Below are 9,219 nucleotides of genomic sequence, written 5' to 3'. Positions count from 1 at the left end.
CAGCTGCTGGCCATGCAGCTAGAAATAATGAAGCAAAAAGGCAGAAGGCAACTGTGCACCTGTATGACCTCAGCTAGCTGAGGTACCCTGCCACATGGGCCACCTGTATCAACTTAGAGTCTTGTGTGCTTGAGAAAAGGAATTATTTATCTTGTTTAAGGTACAGTTCTTTGCTCTCTAATAAAGCAACTAAATAAATATCTTAGGTAATAAAGGATGTATATTTTAAAAGTCTGCACATATGAGATCTGCATATATATATGTGTGTGTGTGTGTATGTATATGTATACACATACATATATAATATGCATTACATTCAACATATAATAAAATAAAATATATATTACTTAACTACAATTTCAAAAGTATAACCCTGAAATTATTCACTCATGCTTTCTACATAGATGGAATTCTTTCTTGTGAGGGAGAAGATGAAAAAATGGAAAGAGGAAGAGGAAGTCATTGATTGCTGGAACAAGTTATTGACTGATAATGCTCTAAAGTCACGTTCTCTAACCCAAACAACATATATCCTTCTTTCAATATTTTCAGATTTTGCTAGTCAGTTGTCTCCCACATTCTCCAGAATGCCATTTTTCTACATCTCATCCTCCTATTTTACTACCTCTTTTATTACTTCCAGCCCGTAAATCTCTTTAAATTCACAATCAGAGAATGTAATACAAATAGAGAAGTTTATGTGTATATTCATCCATATTTAACTATTTGAATCCTATTGTAACAGACATTTTTCCTCTGCTACAAAGCTATTCCATTTATTGTATTATTTCTCTCAAATATCTATAACCCATAAACTTTTAAAAACATTCTTCAAACCTTCAAAACAAAATTCAATAGTATAAAGAAATATAAACTATCACCTATCATATGACAGTGACTTCTTTCATGCAACCTCCAAGAAAAAAAAACTCATTAAAAATTTATCTCTTCCAATTCTTTCTCTCTTTTGCTCTCTCACACACTTTATTTCCCTCTACATAAAATAGCACCACTTCTTCAAAGCTCTCTAACTCATTGCATTATTTTTCTTTGTAACACGTTGCTACTCACACCTTTCTCTATTTGTTTATTTTCTGATTTTTCATCCAAAAATATAAGTACCCTGATGGAAAGGACTGCGTGTGCTTTGTTTCCTGCATCTCACCTGTCTAACAAATATATACATATATAATCTCGGTGAACTTGAGTTCATCCATATGACATTGACATGTTGCTAAATGATTGCTTTAAATCTTCTCCATTTTGATGTTCCCTCACTATCAGTTATCACACCAGGGGAAATGAATAATCTATCCATTCATTTGATCATTCAGCAAATATTGAGCAGCTATATATATATATATATATATATATATACATATATATGTATATATATATATATATATATATATATATATATGATCAAAATCAAGGCAATGACTAATATTAGAACTTCACAGGATTTTAATGAGAAATAGTTTAAAATTATTTAGGATGTTTCCAGAATGACTTTGAAGTTAAAGAGCTCATTTCCTTCTTTACTCCTTTAATGCTACTTCCTCTCATATTGGTTCACAGTGTGAGGGATATAAATGATGAACCTTGTCTAAGTATTACCTTGTCTTGTACACCTGAAACTAATAAATTAAAATTAAAAAAAGAACATTTCAAATAATTAAATGAAGTGAAACGTTACAAGTAAAAATTGATTTTGTTAACATATAAATATTCTGACTTCAATCATGAGTTTCCATTAATTTTATCTGTTAATTATCTCATTCAGGACATTTTTTTTATTATTTGTATTTAGCTTTCTGTTTTTGTAAAACATTAAACACATTTCTATGACATAAGTAAATCTTTAAACAGAGAAATGGGAAATAAGTTGTATGCATGTCTTATCCCAGTAGAAGGTTGAAATGTGAAAATTACTTTTTTATATCACTGAATTTCAATCAGCGTTGATGTAATAACTATTGGTTGACCTGATTAAAGAGAACTACTCATCCAGTTGATTTAAGTGTATTTTGCTCTCACCAAAGAATCTAAAATATGTTCTATTTTAGACAACCATCTGGTCTCTAAATTCAAAACTTTATTAGACTGCAGTCCTAGGAAACAGAGTTTTTGTTTCTTACTAAATTGTGTTTTATTCTATTGTATATAAAACTTCTTGCCATCTGGCAAGAACCTTTTTTCTAATATGCATGAATAATTTTATTTTCATTCATCACGAATTTTACCTGAATAAAGCAGTCAGAACACTTAGTAGAAAGTTAGTCATGGGAATAACATATTTCATATTTTTCTAAGAACTGTGACAAGAAACAAAGTTGAGAAAGAGAGAGACAGAGAGAGAGAGATAGATAGATAGAGAGATAGAGAGAGAGAGAGAGAGAGAGAGAGAGAGAGAGAGAGAGATAGAGAGAGAGAGAGAGAGAGAGAGAGAGAGAGAGAGAGAGAGAGAGAGAGAGACGGGGGGGCGGGGAGAAAGCAAAGCAAAGAAAAAGTATTAGAGAAGGAAATAATGTATTGTAGTGTATTGTCATGATCTTAGACCAGGTCAAACTTTCTACTGATAAGTTGATAAGCTGAAAGATGATTTATATTTCAAGCTGTCTGTAAATCATTGATGTTGCTATTCCACTTTTCTGGGCATCCAATTCAGTGAAGTATCCTTCAATGAAGTTTAGTGGAAATTGATAATTTTTGTTTTCCCTCAGTGACTTGGACAGTTCATGTTAGTATTGAATAGATAGCTGTAGGCTGCTGAGCAATAATGACTCTACAATAGGAAGTGCACAATTTTATACTCTCAATGCTGGTCTCCAGTGGTGGGTTATATTGATGGTTTCGAGTAAATTCTCTGAAGTTTGCTCCTGAAGGTTTTCATGTATTCTCAAAGTATTTATCAAGTGCATATTGTGGAGTGCCCTGGGTCCGGAGCTGGAGATACAGAGTTCAGTCATATTGACATAGTATCTGTTCTCAGGAAAGAGTCCATTATTTAAAACAATAGAAGTTCCTGGTTCGGGCTTTAATATAACTTATAAATAATACACACACCTTCCCTTATTTTCTTTAAATGTGTTTTAATTATAAGAATAGAGATTTTTTTTTGAAAAAATCAAGCAATATAGGTGTACAAAATAAAAATCAAAAGCATCCACCCCTAATATTCATCATGCTTTGAGTAACTACTTTTGACAGTGTGCTGTTTATCCTTCCCAATATCTATACATGTATGTTTACACACACACACACACACACACACACACAGGTATGCATGTGTATTGTCATACAGTTTCCAGTTAAAGTAAATTGGGTTTCCACTACATGCAACTTATCATTTTTCACTTGGCAGTATATTCTTAACTTCCATGGCAGTTCCTTGAAATCTGCTTAAAGCATTTTAACGTTTGCCTAGCATTCAAAGGTGGTGGGGTTACATCATGTTTAATATGCCTCTGGTTTGTGTTTAGTTTAATTTTTATTGTCGTAAATTGCATGGCAACAAACACGTGTGTGTGTGTGTGTGTGTGTGTGTGTGTATGCGCTTGTATGTATATGTATATAATTGCACATTCTGTCTTCTTTCTTTCTAGATTGTTTTTCTCAACAAATATTATTAATCATATAATTTGTTGGAGTTCACTGTTTGATTTCCTTAAGATCTCTGCCTCTAGTGAACTAACATCCTAGTGGAGGAAACAGACAATAAGTAAATGAACACATGAAGTTGATTGTCATAGATTGTGATAATCTTATACTAAATGACGAAGATTTCAGTGAGGATGTAACATCTGAGTGACTAAAGATTAACTTCCGGTTTCTAGTCAGATATGTAAGGTTCTTAGAAATTATTTCTCCTGTACATATGAGAAAAAGGCTGAATGAACTGAAAATCAACAACTCTTCGTAGATCCATCAGAGAACTAATGTATTATGGCAAACTTCTGTCCCCCCAAATTGAAGAGACAAGCAGACATTTACAGAGTCCCAGTTTAGTGAGCAAAAGCCCGAGAGCAGATAACTGTGATTACCAATACTGAAGCAGGAAAACTTAAATTCCATTTGACAAATTGATGGAGGCTGAATATGGACAAGTGAGAGTTAAAAATTCCGGGGGTGGGCAGAGCATTAGGAGGGCTCCACATTTTTGTGAATTTTACCTCCAGGAACCCTATCAGGGCCTCACAATGAATTTGGAGATACGTTCCCTCATGCTTCTGGCAATATGGGCATAGTTGAACTGAACAACACCATTAATCATCTGGATCTAATTGACGTCTGTTATGGATTGAATTTCCCCCAAAATTCATATGTTAAAATACCCCCAACATGATAATATTAATAGGTGGATCTTTGGGAAGTAGTTAGGTTGTGAGAGTGAAGCCCTTATAGGAGAGACTGCAGAGAGTTTTCCTTGTCTTTTCCCCTATGTAAGAACACAATGAGAAGATGGCCATCTATGAACCAGGAAGAGAGTCCTCACAAGAATATAACCATGCTGGCACCCAGATCTCGGCTTCCAGCCTCCAGAATGGTGAGAAATAAAATTATGCTGTTTATAAGCCATGCAGTCTATATTACTCTGTTGTAGCAAACTGAATAGACTAGCAAATACAATTCTTCTCAAGCTCACTCAGAATATTAAACAAGATAGACCTCATTTTGAAATATGAAACACATCATAATGAACTCAACAGAATATCAATCATATGAAATATCTTCTCTGACTTCTATGAAAGATTTAAATTAGAAATCAATGACAGAAAGATATCTGGAAAATCTCAAACTACTTGTAGATTAAATAGCACACTCTGAATAACAAAGGAGTCAAAAAAACTCAAGAAAAAAATTAAAAAATATGTTGAACTAAATAAAACTTGAAAATGTAGCTTAAAATCTGTGGGCTGCAGCAAAAGCAGTGCTGTGAAGAATTTAGAGCTCTGGATGTGAATATTAGAAAATAACACTCTACAATGTAATCTGATCTTTAAACTTAGGAAAGGAGAAAAAAGAACAAATGCAACCCAAAGTAAGCAGTAGAATAGAAATAATTAGAAAAAAAAATTAATGAAACTGAAAAGAGAAAATCAATTGAAAAATACCAACAAAACCACAAGCTGGTTTATTGAAAATATCAGTATAATGGAGTCATGCTAAATGCTGGAGAAGTATTCTAAGCAGTGGGAAACAGTGCTAAACCAACATACGGAAAAAGGCTTAGTGATGTTAAAGAAAAGAAAGGGAGTTAATACAACTACAACTCTAGATCACTGGGGGAGTAAGTCAGGAGTTGGTTTATGTACTGCCTTGTAGACGCTAATAAAGGTTTTACATTCATTCTGAGGGAAATAGAAAGATCTTCAAAAATTTAAGTAGAAGACAGCATAACTTGCTTTACATATTTTACCAGTCATTCTGACAGTGTTAAAAAACATTGAGGAAGAACGTGTTTAGAATCAAGGAAACTAGTAATTTAGCTTTAGCAGAAAGTTGCTTTAAAATGATGGTGATTTGGAAAATGGAGTGTATAATAGTATGGAGAGTGTATTCCTAGAATCATACTGCTGAAAGAATTTGTAAATTTGGGGAAAAATACATCAAATTACACTCCAAAAATCCAGTATCAAATTACAACCCAACTAACAAGGCATAAATAATGGTTAGCAATATGGTTATCACTTTTTTACTCTCAGTGTAACCCCCAAAATTTGATGTCTGTACTTCCTATAACCAGCAGTTAAAGTTGAGTGTCTTAATTTGAGTACAGTTCCCTCTTAGCCATAGCACTGTGCTCTATCGTTGAGAAATTTGTTCAAAGACTTATAATTGTGTGTCAACCTGAGTAATAATGTAGCTCCACAGTTTAATATATATTCTAACCAAGGATATATCTTTTCAATTTCATTCAAGTCCTGTGTTGTTGTTTTTTTTTTTTTTTTTTCCTCTGGGAAAGTCCTTCCTTCAAGCAGTGTCAAAACTCTGAGATATGGGAAAATTGAAAAGTAATGTCACCATGAGTGTTTGGGCTTGAGCATACATAATAATATCTGTCATCTGACACAGAAACTTTAGTGGGATGGACTGACTCAGATAAAAAAAATTAAAAATATCACCATAAAATTCTAATCCTCTATTCTCTCTATCTCTTATTGTCTTCAGAGCTGATCCTCTTCAAAACTGCTACTCAATTTGAATTTTCATTTAGGAAAAAAAAAACATTTAAAAATTAAAAAGCACAAAGATTCTCATTATTTCATAATGTACATAAGCAATTCTTGTAAAAATCAGTTGTGGATTTGATATAAAATTTATTTTAAAAAATATCAGTGTTGCTTATTTTGCCATGATAAATCGAAGTTGTATTTACCAAAGGGAATAAATGAGCCTGTAAATTGGATAATCTATTTTTTTTTCTTGATAGAGCAGAACTGTGCTGAATAGAAAAATAAAACATGTTTTCTTTAAATCAATCCCCAATGCCTAGGTTATGCTTGGGTAGTAGAAAAAATCAGTAAATATTTATTTAACAAATGGATGAAAAAAACAAAAATGTAATGATTTATTAAGCAGGATTATATACTTGTTTAAACACGCCCTTTAAAATGAATTATAGTAGATTCAGCATAGTGTATTAAAGTAGACTGATTAGCATAGATAGTTCTAAATTTATATCACAGATCTTTCATCACAAGAGCCATGAGCCTTTGAGAAAGTTGATTTCTCTAGGTTTAATTCTTCCTCTGCAAAAGACTAATTTGCTTGGTTATTAAGTGCTTTTAAGATGTTGAATGTAAATTTACTAGTACATAGTAGGAAAAATAGTTGGTAGAATATATGGTTATTTAGAAAATAATTTTAGTGTAATTCTTAGATATGTTAATAATAGCTTTATTGATATATAATTTATCTATCATCCAATTAACCCACTTAAAATACACAATTCATCGTTTATTAGTTTATTCACAGAGTTGTATAACACTATCAGTGTTATACTTTTTTATAGTTGGTATACAATATTATATTAGTTTTACTAGTTTTAGGTGTACTATATAGTGATTCGACATTTTTATACCTTACAATGTGATCAATCCACTAATTCTAGTAATCATCTGCCATCTTGCCAAGTTATCATGGTATTACTGATTACAACCCCCTTTATCTTTTTCACCCACCTGGTCTCCTCTGGCAATCATCTCTGGTTTTTGTTTCTATGAGTCTGTTTTTGTTTTGTTTTTTTATTGATCATTTGTTTTGTTTTTAAGATTCCACATATAAGTGAAACCATATAGTATTTGTCTTTCTCTGCCTGACTTATTTAACATAATGCCCTCCAGGTCCATCCACATTGTCACAAATAGCAAGGTTTTGTTATTTTTCATTGCTGTGTAATATTCTATTGCTGTGTATATGTTGTGTACATGTGACAATTAATTTGTGAACTCATCCTAAAAAAAGTGCTACATACATACCTCATTACTATCACTACAGTCACCTTTGAAGTACTCCCCTTGGGAAGCTATGCACCAACGCCAGTGCCTACTCCATCTTTCAAATAAATTTTGTAACTCTTTTTCTGGAATTGCCATCAGAGCTGTCATTGTATTACCTTTGATGTCCTGAATGTCATCAAAATGTCTTCCTTTCAATATTTTTTTATCTTTGGGTAAAGAAAAAAGTCATTTGGGGCCAGATCAGGTGAGTGGGGAGGGTGTTCCAATACAGTTATTTGTTTACTGGCTAAAAACTCCCTCGCAGACAGTGCCTTGTGAACTGGTGCGTTGTCATGATGCAAGAGCCATGAAGTTTTCCCATGAACTGTGAGCTGAATAAAATGAGTTGGTTGGGAGGCAGGATCTCAAGTGTTGAGGAAACACTCAAGGCAGAGGAAAGGACAAGTGCAGATGCCTAACGCAGGCACAAACTTGGAGGTTTCAAAGAAGAGCAAAGTGGGCAAAGATACGGCTGAAAAACTGAATGGAGAAGAGATCAGAAATTTTGCGTGGAACAGAATCCTATAGTGCCTTGTCAGCCATGGTAGGAACTTAAACTGGTATAGTTATTTTAGTTTTGTTTTAAATATATATATGTATTTTTAATATTTAAATATATATTAATTTAAATATATATGTGTGTGTTTTAAATGTATATATATACATATATATATATATATATGTGTGTATATATATATATATATACACACACACACAGATATATATAAATTCAGAAAGTGGAAGGATTTGGGGGAATTTGCCTTTTGATTACATTGCACTTACCTTAAAAAAAACAAAACAAACAAATCATCATGGTTAATGTTATTCAGAACTATAATCGCCCTATTTCCAGAGTAAGTACAGATGATTAGCAGAATATAATTACTCAAGATTACTCTTCAACTTTCATTTGATTGTTCAGCTTATAAATCTGACATAAAACAAATGATGTATATTTTCTTTCAGCACCAGTTTAAAATTTCAAAATTCAAATTATACAGAACTACATTGGTTGAAAAAATTAATCCTGTCTATAGGAAGTAGCAATGAATATTCAAATGTTTCAAATGCTGTCCCATAATTGTACATTTCCTAGACAGGTTATGATTGCTGAATACATATATTTTCATTCCAATCTGTTATTTTAGTGATAAGTCTGTGGGTAAGAAAGAAAGTAATACCTTCTTGTCACAAGAGGGTTGTAATTATGTATATTTATATTTAATCTTTGTAGATACTACTCATTAGTATCAAGTTACACTGCATAGTTTACATTTTGATATCTAACTTTTGTATAATGTCTATAATGACTACCACAATCTTTGACTTGCTACCATTTTTTGATTGTTTATTTTTTTCTTTAAAGTAGTACATACATCAATATCAGAGTGCAAACTTCTAAGAACATGATGTCAGGTGGCACCCACACCTTTTCTACTATCATAATAATATAAATCATGTGAGTACAGAAAATATCTGCTCTTTTATTATAAAAGTGAAGATCCTGAAAGAGCAAATGCTGAACAAGAAGAATATAGAACAGCAGGGACTCAAGAGAAACTAAACTGATAAGGTAATAGGCAGGGGAAGAGAGCTAGCTAACCTGGCTTTTCACATCTTAGTGACAAATAAAATGAAAACCCTTCTCATCAACTAATTTTACTGTCTTCAAATCAGGGGCAGGTAGAGTACATCATCAAGAGAAAAGCTGCATTAT

The sequence above is a fragment of the Rhinolophus hipposideros genome (assembly GCF_964194185.1).
Source record: "Rhinolophus hipposideros genome assembly, chromosome: 2".
Taxonomy (NCBI): Eukaryota; Metazoa; Chordata; class Mammalia; order Chiroptera; family Rhinolophidae; genus Rhinolophus; species Rhinolophus hipposideros.
This window is presented reverse-complemented; position numbering follows the sequence as displayed.